Source organism: Pipistrellus hanaki (genome assembly GCF_964339955.1).
Source record: "Pipistrellus hanaki genome assembly, chromosome: 4".
Taxonomy (NCBI): Eukaryota; Metazoa; Chordata; class Mammalia; order Chiroptera; family Vespertilionidae; genus Pipistrellus; species Pipistrellus hanaki.
In genome coordinates, this window is record NC_140506.1 from 27,635,144 (window position 1) to 27,656,112 (window position 20,969).

General features: G+C 40.3%; 1 protein-coding gene and 1 pseudogene across 3 annotated transcripts in view; one reads left to right on the top strand and one right to left on the bottom strand.

The window, feature by feature from the left end:
- The window catches only part of ELOVL7 (ELOVL fatty acid elongase 7), a 76,477-nt gene extending 59,037 nt beyond the window's left edge, over positions 1–17,440 (bottom strand). Inside the window, exon 1 of one of the 2 annotated variants that reach the window (XM_084880618.1) lies at positions 17,221–17,440. The gene's annotated coding sequence lies outside the window, so the exon portion shown is untranslated. Of the gene's footprint in view, positions 1–16,446; positions 16,612–17,220 lie in introns of those variants that run through there. The other variant, XM_084880619.1, reaches the window with a different exon arrangement.
- A 2,201-nt stretch (positions 17,441–19,641) lies between these two features.
- Positions 19,642–20,010, top strand: LOC311620858 (DNA-directed RNA polymerases I, II, and III subunit RPABC3-like; annotated as a pseudogene). The gene has a single exon. The product of its transcript is annotated as a DNA-directed RNA polymerases I, II, and III subunit RPABC3-like (transcript).
- The last annotated feature ends 959 nt before the right edge of the window (positions 20,011–20,969 follow it).

Consider the following 20,969-nt stretch of genomic DNA (forward strand, 5'->3'; position numbering starts at 1 on the left):
GACCCCCCCATTCTCCCAGGCAATGAATTTTCATGCACCAGGCCTCTAGTTAAATCTAAACTAGGGGTGTCGAACTCAATCAGAGAAGGGGCCAAAATCTAAAATACAGCCTAAATTGCGGGCCGAATGGTTTACTGAACAGTCATAAACTGACAATGTCATAAACTGACAGTGGAGTGCAGTGATGACAGCGCGGTGCGGGCCACATTGCAAGGCCTGGCGGGCTGGATTTGGCCCGCGGGCCTTGTGTTTGACACATGTGATCTAAACTGTCAGATTGCTGGATAACATTTACTATTTATCTACATGAGGTAAGCATTATGTGAATTTCTATTGTTTTTAATATTTTCTTATGACTCATTCTTTAATTTAAGTAGACTGCACATCATCTTATTAGCCAAGAATCTCTACACTATTACCCTGTACTAAGTAGTTGATTTATATTTATTTTTTATAATTTTCTTATTGATTGGATATTTAAAAATATATTTTATTGATTTTTTTTTTTTACAGATAGGAAGGGAGAGGGACAGAGAGTTAGAAATATCAACGAGAGAAACATCAACCAGCTGCAACCTGTACACTCCCCACTGGGGATGTGCCTGCAACCAAGGTACATGCCCTTAACCAGAATTGAACCTGGGACCCTTGAGTCTGCAGGCTGATGCTCTATCCACTGAGCCAACTGGTTAGGGCTTGATTGAATATTTGATGCAATTAATGGATTACTTTTAACTTTTTATATGTAATAATATAATTGTGGTAATTTTTGATAAATCCCGATCTTTTGGAGATATACTAAAATATTTACAGATAAAATAAGATTTAGCCATGAGCCTGAGTAATGTGTACATTTAGTTCATTATATTCTCTCTACTTTTATAAAAGTAAATGTTTTGAAATTTCCATAATATGAATTTTTAAAAAGAAATAAAATTTCCATTTTATAAATGCGTATGTTTGTTTGGAGTGATTTTTTGTTTGTTTGTTTGTTTTGTTTTTAAAGTATACTGAAAGATGGTTTTTGTTTCTTCATCTAAATAATGTGTTTCCCTGAAAATAAGACATCCTCCAAAAATAAGACCTACTTACAGGTTTCCTTCTGAGTGAAATATAAGGCATCCCTTCCGAAAATAACCCCCCCCCCCCCCTCTCCCAGGCTAAACAATCAGATTTGGTCCACTGATTCTGAAAGAAATAGAGTCACAAGAAATTCACCAGGAAATTCAGGAATTGGATTGTTATGATGATGTTCCAGAAGATGATGACATGATTTTCACTGAATAAATGAGTAAATTCTTGATACTGTAGGATTCAGTTTGTCTGGTTTGTGTTGACAACTACCGTACTACTGTACCGTATACAGGTAATAAGTTTTCTTTATTTTCATTTAACAATAAATGTGTACCGTATTCTTCTTCATGGAAAAATAAGACATCCCCTGAAAATAAGACCTAGCGCATCTTTGGAAGCAAAAATTAATATAAGACACTGTCTTATTTTCGGGGAAACAGGAGTAGTTCCCAGCTTTTTTTCAAGAAAAAACTTTGCCAACCTTAAAAATAAAAATAAAATTTAAAAAGCCTACAAAAGGCTAGAAAGCAATTTACCAAAGTTCTATGGAAAGTAACCTCACAGGGTGATCTGATCATAAAATCATAAAATCCTAACTATGTAGTTAGGTAGCCACTCCCCATACAAATAGCTTCTTTAGTGAAAAGTTTTAAGCCAGCCCTGCCCATTGCTCTCTGGCAGCTAGGTTAACACATTTTTGAAATACCAGAAGTTACCCCCACCTTGCTTTCTCCAATCTTCCTTATGCTCCCTTTTTACTTTCAAAAGCATAAAAGCTGAAAAACTGTTATTTTCCAGAACATTTGAGATCAGTTTGATTCAAAAAATTCATTGAAATTTTTCCGTAAGTTTGGACATTTCTTATGTCAACAGTGGGAGATGTCTATTTTCTCACTTGTTACAAGTTTTGGTTTTCCTTGTTATGATTTCCACATTTCTAAAATCAGCACATACTATTACCTTAGTCAGAAAATAATAATATTTTTCTGATTATATGGAAGTATGATTTCCCAGGTTAAATACAAAAAATCTGTTTATGTCATAAATTGCTATACCTTTCCCTATATTTACCATGAAAAATATTAATGAAAAATATGTACATCAAACTACCTGTGGTATGACAGCAGGATGGAAAGGGTGAGTTTTGATTGTCATTGGGAAACTCATGCCAGACAAGATAATTGTGAAATGATAGAAAGATGGGTAAGGTTTGGTCTCATTTTGGCAAGAAAGTCTTATTGACTAATACAATTGAGTGCTCATAATGAACCCTCTAAGAGCAAATGGTCTAGAGGAGTCAAGCATTTCTGGGAATGTGATAGACGATATCTTACACAATTTTCATTTTAAGCTTGGCTTGGACAGGATTCATGCCTGGATGCTGATATGTAAGGTAAATTTTTATTTTATCTTACATTTCCTGTAGATGATGAGGGCTATAGAAGTTTCTCTCCACCCTTGAATGAGGGGAAACAGTTCATGTGTGTTTACTCTGGCCCCCAACATAATTCTCTCCTCCTCCTCCCTCCTCCCCGCCACATCATTTAATTCTCTATGTGAGATTTAGCTGAGAGACTCTCAAAGACCTTGTTCACAATCACAACTCAGGGCTCCTGAGACTCAGTATCAGAAACTGCAAAGTCCTTGGAAGAAGGAACCACATCTCCATTCACTTATTCAATAAATATCTGGCCACCTACTAGACGCCAAGCACTCTTCTTACCACGAGGTATACATACAGCAAATCCCTGTTCTCACAGAGTTGACTTTCTTATGGGAAGACACACAAGTAAACAAAAATAAACACAAACATCAATAAGACAAACGGTGGCAAAAGGGATGAAGAAGTGCTACATGAGAGTGATGTGCCGGTCACCAGGGAAAGAGGACTGCAACAGAATAGTTGGAAAGGTCTAGAACACTTGAGAAGATATGAGGGGTAAGTGATCCTGGAGGTGTTAACAGCAGGGGCACAGGCCTAGAGGCAGGACGAGCTGTACGTCAGAGGAACAGGGAGCAAGGCACAAGAAGGAGCATTATGCTAGATGACCTTCCAAGTGTCTTTTAGATGAGGAGGGATGTAGATCCCGTCATGACCTTGAGGCTTAAATTAGAGCCAGGGTTTTTTTCTAGGTGCAACAGGAAGCCATCAGAGTCTTTTTTAATTTTATTTTAGCATGGCTATTTTCCTTTTTTATTTATTTTTTATTTTTTTATTTTTTAAATATATATTTTATTGATTTTTGTACAGAGAGGAAGGGAGAGAGATAGAGAGTTAGAAACATCGATGAGAGAGAGTCATCAATCAGCTGCCTCTTGCACACCCTCAACCAAGGTACATGCCCTCGACCGGAATCGAACCCGGGTCCCTTCAGTCCCCAAGCCGATGCTCTATCCATTGAGCCAAACCGGTTTCAGCTATTTTCCTTTTTTTAATTATGTAAAATACACATAGCATGAAAGTTCCACATTAACCATTTTTAAGTGGTGTGAAGTACAGTCATATTGTTGTGCAATCATCACTGCGGTCCATCTCTAGGACTCTTTACAACTTGCAAAATGAACCTCTCATCAGAGGCTTTTAAGCAAAGCAATGACATAATCTAACTTATGTTTTAAAAAATTAATATGGTTGCTCAATAGAGAATTGATTGCAGGGAGACAGTAGGATTGGGAGTTTATTGATATATTTTGTGGACTTAGCTGACATAACTGCTGCTAATTTCGATGTGGGCATGATATAAAGAAAGAAATGAGGAGAGGAGATGACGTCTCGATTTTTTTACATCTCCAGTGGCTATAGCCAATGTTTATTTCATAAATAAGTGAATATTTATCTAACATTTAAAAAGTAGAAACCTTTATTCCTACAAATGCAGACAACAGACATGAAAAGATGTGGTAGATGTCTCTTTTTAGGGCCTAACTACCTGTGCTAACTCTGTCCTTAAAGCATAGATAAAATCGACATAGTTGGTTCAAGTCAACATTATCAGCCTAATCCCAACTTAACATCAAAGGCTAATCTTTTTTATGCATATAATAAATTTTATTAAGCATTTCACATAAATTTTTTTTAATATATTTTATTGATTTTGTACAGAGAGGAAGGGAGAGAGATAGAGAGCTAGAAACATTGATGAGAGAGAGTCATCGATCAGCTGCCTCTTGTACACCCCCTACTGGGGATATGCCTGCAACCAAGGTACATGCCCTTGACCTGAATCCAACCGGGTTCCTTCAGTCCCCAAGCCAACGCTCTATCCAATGAGCCAAACCGGTCTCGGCACATTTCACATAAATTACTTCATTAATTTCCTAAATAAATAGCTTTTAACCTTTGAGACTATGGTGCCATAGGCAAATTGGATGTTTTGGAGAGTTTTATGAACCTTTCAGAGTGCACCCAGAGACCAAGCTTGGGATAAAGAAGCTCTGCTCCACCTTATGTGAGTCGTTACTGTATACCATAATGCAAACCTACACTCTATTAGCCTAGTCCTGGAGAAATGCTTTCAAATGTCCACAATAAGTGAGTTATCAAGAACCAATGTCAATTTTTAAAATATCTTTGCATCTTTAGAAAAACTGGTATCCAAAATATTATACATGAAGTAATTCAAGGAACCCACTTGATAAATACCTTTTAAAATTCATTTGTAGGGGGGGGAGGGGAAAGTACTACCTTACAAATTTATATTTGATGAAAAAAACTTATTCTAGATTCAAACATGGGCATATTAGCACTGAAATTCAGATTAAACTGAGTCTGGTTCCCAGTTCTGTTACCTACTAACCACATGACTTTGGGCAAATTACTTGCATCAGTATTTTTGTTTATAAAATGGAAAAAATATCTGTGAGGAATAAATGATATAAGGCATATGTATAAATTAGCAAAATGCTTAGCACATAGCAAAATAATGCTACCATTATAAAATGTACTTTTATTTTTCTCATTTTATCAGTTCAGTCTGTTTTTAAATCAGTTCAGTCTTTTATCAATAACTTGTAAAGCTTTAAAAATAACTACTATACCTCTGTAATTAATTTGAATTTAGAATAAGTTTTATCTTGCCCAATTCAACCTGTCAGCTTACCATCACTAAGAAATTTATCAAGCTTAATAGACTAGCTAATGCTATACTATGTATTATTGCTTTCAATTATTATAGAAGTCATTTAAGGGAAGTAGGAACCAGCTCTAGTTTCTACATATTGGTTCATGTTGTTGAAATAAAATGTAGTGTGAATGCTAAAAGCCTAATTTAAACAATAAGTATGAGTTCATTAGCAGAGTATGTGTAGCAAAGAAAAAGAAATCTCCATGTGCTCTGCTTTTTACATTCACTTTGTCTTTATTGATGTCCTTAGAATAACTGCAGAAGCAAAGGTTCTGACTACTTACTATGCTACGGCATAAACTATTACAGTTAGACTAATAGCAGCAGTAATTTTGACTGGTTCTGATCAGTTAGTCAAAAATACTGTTTACAGTAAAGAGTCAAAAAATGAGTACAAACCATAAACATTGACTTAACCTTAGACATATAAATAAGCATTAAGTCCCCAATTTTCTTAAGCAGTTTCAAGTTTTCCTTGAGGAGGAATACCTCCCCAATATTTTTCTTATAATAACCATTCTCAGAATTTATTTTCTATAACCTCTAGTTTTAATTTTCTAAGTGAATTAAGAACTAAAAAACAAAAAACAAAACAAAACAAAAAAACTTGTAAAGCAAGGTTGGGATATTTCCTTTCAAGTTTTATAATTTTCTCTCCAATCTTTGTCTTCCTGCCCACTCTTTTAGTCACTAACCTTTATGAAATCTTCCTCTTTACATTTATGCTTCATAGATTTACACACTGATTTAAACTATCTAATCACAATGACAAGTGTAACTGGCACCAACGGGTTTGCTATGAGTACAACAGACTATTGTTGTGGGAACAGGGAACAGGCTACTAGCAGCCCGGGCAGCACACAGTCTGCTTTATGGGGAAATGAAGCGCACAGGCTCCCGGGCCCACTGGTTCGATGTCTTTGTATTGGGATAGACCATATGCAATTGTCAACATTCAACCGTCTTTTATCCAGAGAAACGGCACGTGCATACAAGTGCATATACTCAACGTAAGATATATTTTTATTAACTATTGTTAAATATTGTATGTACTACCCATGTTTTCCCCTGTGAACAATGAATAGTGATCCTTTATGATTTAAAAGTCCATGCTACATTTACTCAGGAACTCACCTTAAGCTACTGAATAATCAGTAATTGCACTCTGGGTTCCTAAGAATCTTATTTCTACCTCCTTCCTTTCTCCAAGTTAAAGTCACAATTTAGAATTTCAAAGAGGCTGCTGAAGGCGAAAGTTTGTGCCTTCTAGCTAACTGAATGATCAACAGCACAGGGATTAAAATGTGAAGTCAGCATCAGTTTGTTTACTGGTTTGCTTCTAAGACAAATGCTTTTGGCCCCCAGGATCCAACGCAGCACTGCCGGTCTAGAGAAGGCAGATAAAGGACAAGTACAAAGGGGAGTGAGTAGAGAAGCACCGGCACAGAATTGGGATACATTATCCCTAAATACAAGCACCTTTTACTTTTGTTCTATCTTGTTATGCTATTTAATAAGCAAGCAAATAAATCATAAATGTGCTATTAAGACAAAACCCAGAAATGTGGGACAGAATGGATTAAGGAGGAACTGTATTTTTTATTGATTAAGGTATTACAAATGTGTGGTTATTCCCCCCCCCCCCCCCGCTCCTCCTCTCCCCCCAATCCTGCAGAGGGACTGTATTTATATAAGAGACTACTATCAAACCCTTAGAAGTTCTCACATTTCTACTACTGACCCTAAAATGTCTAAGTCGGGTTTAGAATTGTGTCCTTATGCCCACACAGAACTATTGAATGATATCCGAGCCCTAGTGTCTCATACTTTCTACAACATCAACACACGGAGTTAGTATGCAGAGTGAGAAGAGCCTAAACACTTTAATGATACCTGGGTTTCAATCCTGGCTGCATACATCTAACCATAATCCTCATGGCATACATGCGTGCAGAAAAGCAACATACATGGGTGCACACATAGGTGCACCCTTTCTGCTTTTGTCATCTGAGCACCTTTATTCACTCTCCTGCCCCCATGTGTGTGTATTATGAGGATTATGGTGCACACCTTGCTGGCTTCAGAGGATTCGTGAGAAAAAAAGAATGTAGTACCTTCCTGCAACTATTACTGATCTCTAAAAGGTGCCAAAACTTTTCACTGTCAACCAAGGTTTTAAATCTTAAATGCAGGCATAGTAGTCTATAAACGTGTGGCACGGAGGATGTCCACGCCGTTTATTTTCTATCCCAAAATTGTTGTGCAAACTGAGCATAATCAAGATACCGGGTGTAAACATGAAGGTAGCTGTTCTTTCCAGATCAGATAGAGAAACCAGAGCCTCCCAGGGGAGGAGGAGAGGTTTCAGAGAGGTGAAGATGCAAATGCCAGAGGGGTGCTTTTAAAATACAGATCTTGACAGGTCCCTCCCCTTCTTCTAGGTCTCTAATGGCTCCCCATTAATGTTTGAATAAAATCCAAAACGTTAGTTAGAAACCAGGCTCTCTGTACCCCCAGCCCAGGCCTATCCAGGCAACCTCTTTTGCACCTTCCTCTGCGGTGATTTTACAGTACTTGCATTCTCTCTGCCTGAGTCTGATTTTCTGCCCTCACGCTGTTTCTCTCTCCGCTGCCCTAACTTCTAATCTTCCTCCTTTCTCCTCAGGAGGACAACTTTGTCTGCCTTACTCCGCTTGGCTTCCTCAACACCATCTGTGTTAACCACTGTTCATCACACTGCACTGTTACTGCTACCCTCCCTCGAATCCACACAGACCTGAACAGGCTTTAGCATCTAGTCTTACAAAAAGCTGACACTCAATGATGTTTAATATGCATTTCTGAAACTCTCTAATTTGGCCCTATTGCCTTAGAGTTAAGGGGACAAAGATGTTGGGCTGCTGGTGCTCATGGCTTGTGTGGCTGGTTATCCAGATGGGTAAGGACTTGTCTTTAACATGGCAGACATAAATGACATAGTAACTTATTTCTCTAAAAATATGTTTATGGCATGCTTCTTTCCATATTATATGATGTGTATTATTGAAATTCAAGGTTGTCTCCCCAATTTGCATGCTACCATATTTACAAATGTTCCAAAATTATTTATTTGGTAAATAGCATTCTTCCATATCCTAAAACTGATGTTTGTACGTGTAGCAAACCAAGGAGAATAGACAATTAAACAAATTAAGAAAAGTCTTATTTCTTCAACTAGCAATTATTTAAGAATAGAGAGATTTCCAAATCTTGATGGACATAAAGGGTGAGATTGACAGTAATACAATCATAGTAGGAAATTTTACTACTCCATTGTCATCAAAATATAGATCTTCCAGACAGAAAATCAACAAGGAAACACAACCCTAAATGACACATTATATCAGATGGATTTAATTGATATCTTCATAGTATTTTACCCCAAAGCAGCAGAATATACATTCTTTTCTCAAGTGTATATGATACATTTTCTAGGATAGACCATATGATAGGACATAAAACAAGTATTAATAAATTTAAGATTGAAATTTTATCAAACATCTTCTCTGACCATAATGATATGTAATTAGAAATCAATCACAAGAAAAAAAAAACTGAAAAAAACACAGACATGGAAGCTGAATAATATGTTACTAAATAAGGAATGGATTAACAATAAGATCTAGGAAGAAATAAATCATACCTTGAACCACATGGAAATGAGAGCACAATAACCCCAAATCTATGGAACACATAAGTCCTGGATTAGGTAGATAGGAGACTCGGTAGAATCTTATTTTCTTCTCATTAGCCAGAAAATGGAGATTTAGAAAGTTTAGAAACTTGACCTGACTGAAAAGAAGTAAGAAATGGTGGACCTTGAAAATGTCTTCAGGTTTTCTCACTGTGCAGAATATAATCAAACACTGCTGCAGGTAAATATTTTACCCTTTCTTCTCCCTGTTGCAGGTAAATATTTTACCCTTTCTTCTCCCTGTGTGATCTATAATAATAATCTGCTTTGTTGATATTTATTGCTATGTTGCAGACAATTACCTGAAAGAGAAGTTAGTGTGCTTCACTGAATGGAAAAGTTTAGCTAAATCAGAAAGCAGGTCTAATTAAGCAAGTTTATTCTATATATAAAAGGCTAAGTTGACTCAAACATGCACAATACATATAAAGCTCTCGCTAGCACTAATCTCATGTATGTGCTTCCATCTGTCATTGTCAATCATGAATTTGGTTGACACTTCTATTCTAAAGAAAGAGTGGTTAGTGATATTAAAATATTCCGCCTAATTAATTTCCTTTCCATGTGCATGAATACATGCACAAGGCTACTAGCATAATATAAAAGATCAATGAAACCCAGAGCTTGTTCTTTAAAAAATTAACAAGATTGATAAAACTTTAACCAGACTCATCAAGAAAAAAAGACAGATTGGACAATCTGTATGAAATGGATACATTCTTAAAAACATACAATCTTCTAAAATTTAATCAAGAAGAATCACAGAATCTGAATAGACAAATTATAGCTAATGAAAATTGAAGCAGTAATTTTGAAAAACTCCTAACAGATAAACATCCTGGATTGAATGGCTTCACAGGTGAATTTTGCCAAACATTCAAAGAAGAACTAATATCTATCCTTATCAAACCATTCCAAAAATTCAAGAGAAGGGAAGACTCCCAAGCTTACTTTACAAGCATTATTCTAATTCTAAAACCAGACAAAGACACTACAAAGAAAGAAAATTATAGACCAATATTCCTGATGAACATAGATGCTGAAGTCCTCAACCACAAATCAGTAAACAGATCCTGCAATACATTAAAAAGAGCATATTCCATGACCGTGCGTTATTTATTCCAGGGATGCAAGGTTGGTACAATATCTGCAAATCAATAACCATGACATCTACACTAATAAAAGAGAAATATGCAAATTGACCACATCTCTGTGACACCCACCAGCCAATCAGGAGTGAGTATGCAAATCAATCTAACAAATGATGAGGATTAATTTGCATACACAGGCATGGAGCGAAGACTGAAGGCTCTGTCCAAAAGAAGACTGAAGACCAAAGACTCTGCTGTAGCCAGAGCCAAGCCTGAAGGCTGAAGGCTTGGCTCCGCTGCGGCCAGAACCCATTTTAAAGGCTAAAGACTTGGCTTGGCTGAAGGCTTGTCTCCGCTGTGGCCAGAGCCCCGCCTAATGGCTGAAGGCTTGACTCCGCTGGGGGCTGAAGGCTTGGCTCCACTGAGGCCCGAGTCTTGGGTGCCAGAGGAAAATCAGTGCCGGGTGGAAGGAAGGTCCTATTGCACAAATCTTCATGCAATGGGCCTCTAGTACTACATAAACAAAATGAAGGATAAAAACCACTTGATCATAGATGCAGAAAAAGCATTAGATAAAATCCAGCACCCATTTATAAAAACTCTCAGCAAAGTGAAAATAGAGGGAACCTCAATGTAAAAAAAAGGCCATATATGGCAAACTCACAGCTAACAGCATACTTAATGGGCAACAACTAAAAATATTTTCCTAAAGTTCAAGCATAATACAGGGATGTCAGCTTTCAACACTCTTATTCAACATAGTATAGGAAGTTCTAGCCACAGCAATCAGACAAGAAAAAATAAAAGGCATCTACGTTGGAAAGGAAAAAGTAAAACTGTCATTATTTGCAGATGACATGATACTGTATAGAGAGAACCCTAAAAATTCCACACACACAAAAAAACTACTACACCTTATAAATGAATTCAGTAAAGTTGCAGGATACAAAATAAATATCCAAAAATCAGTTACATTTTTATGCACCAATAATGAACTATCAAAAAGAGATCCCATTTTCAACTGCATAAAGGTAAAATAAAATAAAGTACCTAGGAATAAATTTAACCAAGGATGTAAAAGACCTGTACTCATAAAATCATAAGACAATAAAGAAAGAAACTGAAGAAAATACAAATAAGTGGAAGCATATACTGTGTTCATGGATTGGAAGAATTAACATCATTATAATGTCCACACCACCCAAAGTTATCTACAGATTCAATACAATTCCTACCAAGATGCCAATAGTGCATTTCACAGAACTAGAAAAAATATTCCAAAAGTTTATATGGAACCACAAAAGACCCCAAATAGCCATAGCAATCTTGGAAAAGAAGAGTAACATTGGAGGAATCATGCTACCTGATGCCAAAATATACTATCAATACAAGGCCATAATCATCAAAATAGCATGGTACAGGCATAAAAATAGACATATAGATCATTCAAAAAAAATTTGAGAGTTCAGAAATAAACCCATGCCTTGATGGTCAATTTTTATTTGACAAAGGAGGCACAAAACACAATGGAGTAAAGATAGTCTATTCAATAAATGGTGTTGGGAAAATTGAACAGATATGTGAGAGAGAAAAAAAAAAAGAAAGAAAGAAATTAAACCACTCTCTTATACCATATATGAGACTAAACTCAAAATCAATTAAAGACTTAAATGTTAAACTAGAAACCATAAAAATACTAGCAGAAAACATAGGCAGTAAAATCTTGGACATTTCTCATAGCAATATTTTATCTGATCTATCACCTCAGGCAATGAAAACAAAAGAAAAATAAACAAATGCCAACATCAAACTAAAAAGCAACCAAATTAAAAGACAATCTATATTTGCCCCAATGATACATATGATAAGGGGTTTAATATCCAAAGTTTATAAAGAACTTCTAAAATTCAACACCAAAGAAACAAACAATCCAATTAAAAAATGGGCAAAGGACCTGAATAAACACTTCTTCAAAGATTACGTACAGATGGGCAAGAGATATATGAAAAGATGTTCCATGTCACTAATCATCAGAGCAATATAAATTAAAATCACAATGAGATATCATTTCACACCTGTATGAATGGCTATCATCAATAAATCAACAAACAACAAGTGTTGACGAGGATGTGGAAAAAAGTGGACCCTCATGCACTGTTTGGTGGGAATGCAGACTGGTACAGCCACTGTGTAAAACAATATAAAGTTACCTCAAAAAATAAAAAAATAGATTTCATTTTTATATGGAATCTAATGAATAAAATAAACCAACAAACAAAATAGAAACAGACTTATAAATACATAGAGCAAACGGACAGCTGTCAAGGGGGACAGGTTGGGGAGCTTGGTAAAAAAAGGCAAAAGGATTAAGGGGGGGAAACCTCATAGACACAGACAAAAGTATGGTAATTACCAGAGAGAAAGGGGGATGAGAAGAGGTAGAAGAGGGAAAAGGGGAGATAAATGGTAATGGCAGGAGACTTAACTTGGAGTGGTAAACACATGAAACAATACACAGACCATGTATTGTAAAATTGTACACCTGAGACCTATATAATTTTATTAACCAATGTCACCCCAATAAATTCAACAATAATAAAAAAAGAACAGAGAATTTTCTTTTATGGATATCCCAGTGTCTACCATAGTCTTTGTTATGGGTTGAATTGTGATCCTCAGAAAGATATGCTGACATCCCAGCTTCAAGAACTTCAGAATGTGACATAATTTGGAAACCGGGTCTTTGCAGATGTAATTAGTTAAGATGAAGTCATACCTTAATCCAATATAACTGTGTCCTTGCAAGATAATGGCCATGTGAAGACAGACACACAGGGAGAATGCTATGTGAAGACTGAGCCAGATACTGCAATATAATATCTCTAAGCCAATGACTGCCACTGTCACCAAGAAGCTAGGAGAGAGGAGTGGAACAGACTCTCCTTCAAAGCCCTCCGAAGTCACCAACACTGTTGACACCCTGATTTTAGCCAACTATCTTCCAGAGCTTGGAGACAATACATTTCTGTTGTTTTAAGCCACCTAGTTTGTGGTGCTTTGTTACACCAACCCTAGGAAACTGACAGAGTAGAAAACATGCAAAAGGGGGTTAATAACACTGTTCACAATGAACTGAATTACTGATACTTCAGAGATAAAAAAGTAGACACAACAGATCCGGTCTGTTTTTAAATTTTCTTTTAGAAATCTGACGATGTGTATTAAGAACCATAAAAACGGCCATAATTGTCAACAAAGTAATTCCACTCCTGGAACACTATCATAAGGAAACAAATCCCAATTTGTTCAATGATATATCTGCAAAGATAAGCAGTACTATAACTTGGGTTGTTTATAATTTGCTGCTCATATAGCTGCCCACAAATAGAGGATCCATTGAGTAAATCGGCTGAGTAAATTACTAGAATATAATGCAAACACCAGGACTTTTGGAAATTACATAAAATGAAAAATGCTTACTATTTGTTATATGGAAAACACAGAATACTAAAATTCTATAGGGAGTGATTTAGGAAAACATGCATGGAAAAAAAATTGGTTTTTTTTTGGTAGGTCAGTTTCTTGATAGGTCAGTTTCTTGGTAGTCAGTAAAGTTTCTTGGTAGGTCAGAACTCTCTCCTTTGCTCCCTAACCTCACATTTTGACACCTCATTCCAGTTTTCTTTTCTCCTTAAGTCTCCCCAAGCAAAGCCAACTCTTTCCTGACAATGCCTCTTGGGACTGATCCAGGCCCATGTCGCCTTATATAGAGGTGTTTTGGGAAAAGCTTCCTCTTTGGCCTGTCTGCAGACTCATCCAACTGTCATGTCTACTGCCAGAATAGGACAGTCATTCTACAGCCAAATATATCTGCTGTGGTCGTCTCTTCATTTGTCTTGTGTGTACTTTTATGTATATATTTTTTTCAATAAAAACATGTTTGTTTTTTGGTAACTTACTGTGGTTTCATATCTTGTTTTGCTAAAATAAGATTAGGATTCATGATTCTCTGCGGATATGGTCCTACTCCATTACACTCCTGAGTGTAATGTATTTATTAGCCAAGATCACTGGATTCCTGCTCTCTGCCAATATGGTCCTACTTCATTACACTTCTAAGCGTAATGTTTAGCCAGGACAGCTGGGTTTCTGTCAACAGAATGGAGTAGGCAAAGGCTTTTTTCTTCTTCTACAATGCCTGCCAATGCCTGCATGTCTACCAATGCAAACTCCTCAACATCCTGTAAAGCCTGGCTTAAAAATTTCAAAGTTTCCCTCCATCAGCAAACCCACCTAACTGTGCTATCTTAATTCATTGGTCACATTCTGCAAATATGTATCTACCAACTAGTAGTTGTAAGGCCTGAAGATGTTAATTTCCTAAGTTGTTCACAATCTTTTTGTGGACATCAAACATTTATGAAAGAAGATAACAAATAATAGAAAATGACATGTATGACATGTGGTAAGTGATAGAAGAGTGTTTAGGGATGGGAAGGAGGGAGACTGGTGAAGAAATGAGGGAAGGGGGTGAGACTGCTGAAGGCTTGAAGGAAGAAACAAGGGAAAAGTTGAATAGATTTCATGACCAGGAGAGGGGTGTTTGGAGACAGGACCACTACGTTTGGTCCTAGCTGACTAGGAAAATGGAGGGGGCCCTTGACAGAAATGACATCAAGTAGAAATTCTCTGGGACAAAGCAGGGCAAGTCCAAATGGAATATTATAGGCACTGAGTGAGAGATGCTACACTCATACTGAGTAAGACACATGGAAAACATAGAATCTTAAGCTGGATGAGTGGAGGTGTAACAGAAGAGACAAAGTTCTATGGAAAAAAAAATTATCTGGGTGTTTCATTAAGTTATTTGATCAAAATGCAGATATCTCACATTCTGGTAAAGCAGTTCCAACAAATAAAAAATAACTAATACTATCTCTCAACTCCAAGATGGGGAGGAGAGGAAGAAAAGAGGTGAAAATGGCAATATGTAAGCCTTGTCTCATCAATCATAACAGTTTTGTTTGTTTTTTTAATCTCACCAGCATCTGACCGCATTCAGACAAAGTCACCCAGACTAACAGAGTGAGTTTGGTGTAATCAGTGATTATATACACATTATCAAAAAAGTAGCAATTTAAGAAAATGGGAAATATGCTAATTTTATAGCAAGAGAAAATTAGGACTCTCTTAAAAACTTACTAATTATGATTAATAACAAAGAACATTTAAAGTAGCATACATTCAAATAATAAGTGTGAATACCTTTATTGTGCTTATGGGGTCTGGATGTGCTTATGGGTTCCGTGGATGTCCGACACACACCATTTTTCCTCACTCAAAGACAAACCTGGATTTTTTACACTCACTGCCACAACCAGTGAGGCCTGTGTTCTGAGTAGTCTACAGAATGGCTGCACTTACTCTGCCACATCACACTTTGAGTCAGAGGCTTTTGCAGTTGTGGAAACAGAGAGAAATGCTCTCCCATTTCCTGACCAAATTGCTGGAGCCCCTATGCCTGTGTCTTGGGGTTGGAACAATACGATTTGCTCTGGGAGAGGCATTTAAATACAGACAAATGTCAGCCAAGGCTCTTATCTTCCAGGAATGGACACTATCATCGCAAGCATGGGGTCCTTATGAAATCTTAAAAAGTAGAAGAACCCAAACTAGTACAAAACGACACAAGATGGGAAAGAGGGACCTGAGAAAGAGAGTCTGGAGAATGATGCTTGACACATCTCAGTACTTCAGGAGACCAAGGACCCGGAAGGGACCTGTCAGTGACCCAGTATGCAGCAGGCCAACAGCCCCAGTGCTGGACCACAGCCCGAGTCAGAATCCCCTGATGTTCCTGTACCCTGGGGCAAGTTACTGTCTCGGTTTCTTCGTCTGTAAAAATGAGGATCTTATTTATCCTTTCCCTCACAGGATCCTCGAGAGGATTAAGAGTTCGCACAAGTTCTTAGAACAGTGCCTGCACGTAACTACCTGCCACTGGAATAAAAGGGTTTTTTTTTTTTTCAGTCCTCAGTGACCTTGGGGAGAACAATTTCTGGCCAGCAGTAGACGGAGCAGACATTACAAAGTAAGAGAATTAATTAAGCAAGTGAGCTGTAGGAAGACAGAGGCAGCCACAAAGTATGGATGAATGTCACGGCGAATAAACAATACTAGCAAGAGTGAGGAGTGAATGCAAGAGGATAGGGTTAAGTGAAAATGCCTTCCGAGGGGCTATCGCGGCCAGAAGGAAAAGGCTTGGCTCGCCAGAACTATTCCCCAGGCGGTGTGGGGCCAGTTTCCGCACCCCCACGGGGAGCTGGAAAGGGCAGAGCCCCAGCTCTCCCGGGAGCTGTCTCCGCAGGCATCCGGTAAGTTTGAATCAGCGCTGACGGATTGCGGGGAGAGGCCCATTTCCTACCGAACGCTCCTCGGAACAACAGGCTTTCCCGTTTCCCTCTCCGGTACGACCTGTTCCACGGCTCTGTGCTCATCACCCCGCTCCCTGGCCACCGGCGGCCGCCGGGACAGGATGCAGCTCCGGGAGCTCACGCGGCAGCCAGCGCCCCAAGTTCATTCCGGCCTCAAGGACACCCCAGCGCCACCGGGGGGAGGAAGCAGGAAGAGAGGGGCTCGGGGACTCTGGGGTGTGGCTGGGGAGGCCGGATCCCGGCGCTGGGAAAGTGACCTCGGTGGTCAAGGTCGAGCAGATCCTTCTTCCCACTCCCAGTCCCTCCGGCCAGCACCTCGGTCCTCCCGCCGGGAACCGCGAGCCCCGCGCCGCGTGGGAGCGCTCCGGGGAGGCGCGCAGCCCGGGGACGGCCGGCCACCGGGGTCCCCTCGGGACGCGGAGGGCGGGGGGAGGCGAGGGGCGCCCGGGACGCGCACAGGTGAGCGCGGCGGTCCCGCCTCCCCCGAGGAGGGCCCTTCTCCCTCCGCCCCGCCAGCCGCGGTGGGTGCGGGAGCCTCCAGCCCGCCCACCCCGACCCCAGGGAGGGCCCTGCTAGGCTCTCCGAGCCCCCGGCACCCGAACCCCAATCTCTGCGTGCAGCACCCACGTTCCTCCATCAGGCTGCTCCCAAGCCCTTGTCTCGGGGTCTCCCTCTTCCCTCCCTTCCCCCCCCCCCCCCCCCCGTCTCTTCTCCGCGCCCCGTAAAAGTTTGGCCCCAGCCGGCGGCCCGGCGCCCCCACTCACCCTGCGGGAAGCGGAGCCTGAGCGCCCGGCGCGCGGGGAGCAGGGGAGGCGGCGCGAGCGCGGAGCTCCTCTCGGCGGCCTCGCGCCCCGGCGGCCGGCTGCACTGCGAGGGGAGGAGGCGCCGCTGTCACCTGCCCGCGCTCCCACCCGCGGCGTGACGCGCCGCCGCCCCCGCCCTCCTGCCAGGTGCCCGCGGGGGGCGGGGGGCGGGGGGCGGGGCGGGCCGGGGGGGAGGACTGGGGAGGGGCGCGCGCCGCGGTGGCCCCGCCCCGCCTCGCCCAGCCCCGCCCCGCTCCGCTCCAGCACCGCTAGCCCGGCGCCCGGGACTGGGCACTCCGGCTGCTTTGGGTGATCGGTTCTGGCCGATGGACTCATTCCATTTCTTTCTTGGCACAGATGCCATCCGCCCCCCCCCCCAGGTCATCTCGAGACTGAGCATAAAGAATGTGGACATTGTCCTCGGGCATGATTCAGGAATGACACCGGGAAAATCTTCAATGAGGGAAACCTGGCCAAGGGTGGGGCTGGCGGGGGAGAGGGGAAAATAAGGACGTCCCTGCTCCGGGAAAGGCTATACGGAGGGTTCATTCTTAATCTAAAATGAAGGCCAGGCCCAACCAGGGCGAGAGGACCAATGTGGGTCAGCTTCATCCTCTGCTTATTAAGAGGATTCCTGCAAATAAGGGGGCTCTTGGAACAATGAAGAGCAAATTGTATTTACGCTAGCTGCTTTCCTGGTTGTTAATGGCAACGGCTGCAGGAAACAAAGTCGAGCAAACTTTCTCCTGAGCTGCTGCTGTTGGTTGTAGAGTGGGGTGAGGATGCACATTACACATAAGTCTGTACTGGGTACTCCGTTATTTTTTTTTAAACTCACTTGGTCTTGTTTCTGGTTATGGTCTTTTTAAATGCTGTTACGTGTTGGAATCATGACATCAATAGCTGAAAGGCAAAATAGGGGTCCAAAGAAGTAACTGATTTTAACAGCAAGACCAAGAACTGGGGTTGAGTTATCATCCAAAAACCTGAAAAATTATCTGAGGAGTTGCAGTCCTGACCCAAGCACCTCGCAAACGTGGCCTGTGGTTTTGTGCTGCGAGTTTTAAGCATGGAATCACGACAAATGGTTCAAAATTACCCGAGAGGGTGGGTAGAGAGGACACTCAGGGGGCCAGAAACACATTTTTCTCATGGGCTTTAGCTTCTATCACCTAATCCTGATGCATTGAACACGAGGTTTTAAATGCTTTTTATAAAACCTTGAGGGCCTACACAGTAGCTATGGAAAGGAAGGCAAAAAAAAATGGGAAACAAATTTAAAGGAACCTTGAAGTCAAAGAATTTCTCCTTCCTGTAAGATAAGCATTGCTTTCATAATAAAAACAGGTGGCTTAGCAGATTGGGGAAATCTTTTGGGAATTGGACACAATTGCTTATTGATGTTTGCTTTTGAGTCTTTCACTATCAACCAGTCTACATATCCTACTATTTATGAAATTTCAAAAATGCAGAAGGTCAAATGGGTTCATTCACTTAACATTTATTGAATGCTACTATGTTCCAGGTCCTGAAGATTTGTCAATAAAACAGACACAAAAATCCTGTTCTCGTGGCGTGTACATTCATTCTATTGGAGACAATGGAACATAGGTGAATAAACGGTATTCAGCGTTCTTATTGTGATAAGCACTACAAAGAGCAATAGAGAAGGGAAAGAGCTGGGGGCTTTGGAGGTAGGGAGCTGCAATGTTAACGTGATTAGGGAAGACCTCAGTGGAAGGAAGCACTGAGCCAAAATTTTAAAAATGTGAGGTGGCAAGCCTATTTGTCTATCCAGTTTTCAGCACTGCAGTCAGGGGCAACAGCAGGGCTAAAGGCCCTGGGATATGCCTGGGATAGAACAGCAAGCAGGCCAAAGTGGTTGAATTGGAGAGGTTGAGGATAGTAATAAGTAAGTAAGATCAAGGAGGTAAGAGATGCATTTTGAGAAATGACATCATCTGACTAAAATTCTAAAAAAAGAGTGTCCTGGCAACTTTGTTGAAAATACTTTGGGAGAGGAGGGTAAAAGGGCAGAAGCAGAGATGATTTAGGAGGGTCTTACAAAACCTGGTTGAGAGATAAAAGTGGCTTGGCCAAGCTAGTAGTTGTAAAGGTGATCAGGTTTTTAAAATATATTCTGTAGGTAATATCAACAGGATTTCCCAAGGATCTGCTGTGGTGTGTGAGAGAGGAAAAAAAAAAAAAAAAAAGAAGTCAAGAAAGACTTCAGGGTGTTTTCCATGAAGAGGAAGAGAGCATTTTTTCCATGAGAGGTGATATACCCCTAGTTGTGGTTGCCCGCTCGGCGCCTGCTACTCTCATAGTCCTTTCACCATGGTGGCAATATTTTTGATGTGAAAGACATTGACCCAGAGGGCAAGAAGTTGGATCACGTGTCCTGACTGCATGGTGAGAGTGAATCTTTCATGATGGACCTTGTTTTAGATGTAAACATTCAGATTTACCCTGTAGACTTGGGTGAGAAGTTCTGGTTGGTCATAGCCAGTACCTGGTGTGAAGATGGTACATTGAATGATGGTGGACACAACCCCGCAGATGACAGATCTTCCAGGTATGTATGTAAAGTCTGGAGAGATATACAAGAATGAGGGAGATGAAAGCAGCATGTTTCTCTGCCTGCGTGTTCCATGGGGGCCTGTTCATGAGGCTGCAGACATTGCCAACATCCTGCATGAACTTGAAGTAGATTCCAGAGTTTATCTGCTGATGAAGAAACTGGCCTTCTGAACCACCTTTGAAGCCAAACTTCCCCCCATCTATGCCTTTCCGATGTACTTCCAACATCCTGAAGCTGCTATCATCATCCCTTGCTTGGATAATAACAGACTATAAACTCTTCATTGCTTCTGCACATTGCTCCTTTTCAACCGACATGAGAGTGATCCTATTAAAATCAAAGTCAGATTATGTCAAAACCTTCCAACGGCTCCCGTATCCCCTTCACAGGGACCTACAAGGCCCTTCTTAATCTCACGTCATCTCTGACCGTTATCCCCCTAAAGACTCTTCCCTATTTGCCTGTCTTGATGACCCTTGGACATTCTATTTATGCTCCTGCTGTACTTGATGTTCCTTTTATAGATGTCTGCATAACTAACTCCCTCACTTTCAGATCAATACTCAAAATTCCATCTTTTTCAGGGAGGATTTTCCTGGCTGCCCTATCTAAAATGTAATGCTGTTTTCTACCCACCATTACCATTCCATTTCTCTCTCTCTCTTTTTTTCCTCCTGCACACTTTTCAATAACATATTTGATTTTCATATTTAACATATTTATTGTCTTTTCCCTTCACTTCAGTATAAAATCATATCTTTTCATCTTTTAAAAACTGCATTCTCCTCATCCCATTTCCATTTATTCAGTCTCAATTTTATTTTTTTCTGAGTAAGTCAATTAATTTAATAAAATATTTAAGAAATGCATTTTTTTGCCGAAACCGGTTTGGCTCAGTGGATAGAGCGTCGGCTTGGGGACTGGGAGGTCCCGGGTTCGATTCCGGTCAGGGGCATGTACCTTGGTTGCGGGCACATCCCCAGTGGGGGGTGTGCGGGAGGCAGCTGGTCGATGTTTCTCTCTCATGGACGTTTCTAGCTCTCTATCCCCCTCTCTTCCTCTCTGTAAAAAATCAATAAAATATATTAAAAAAATCAATAAAATATATTTTTTAAAAATGCATTTTTTT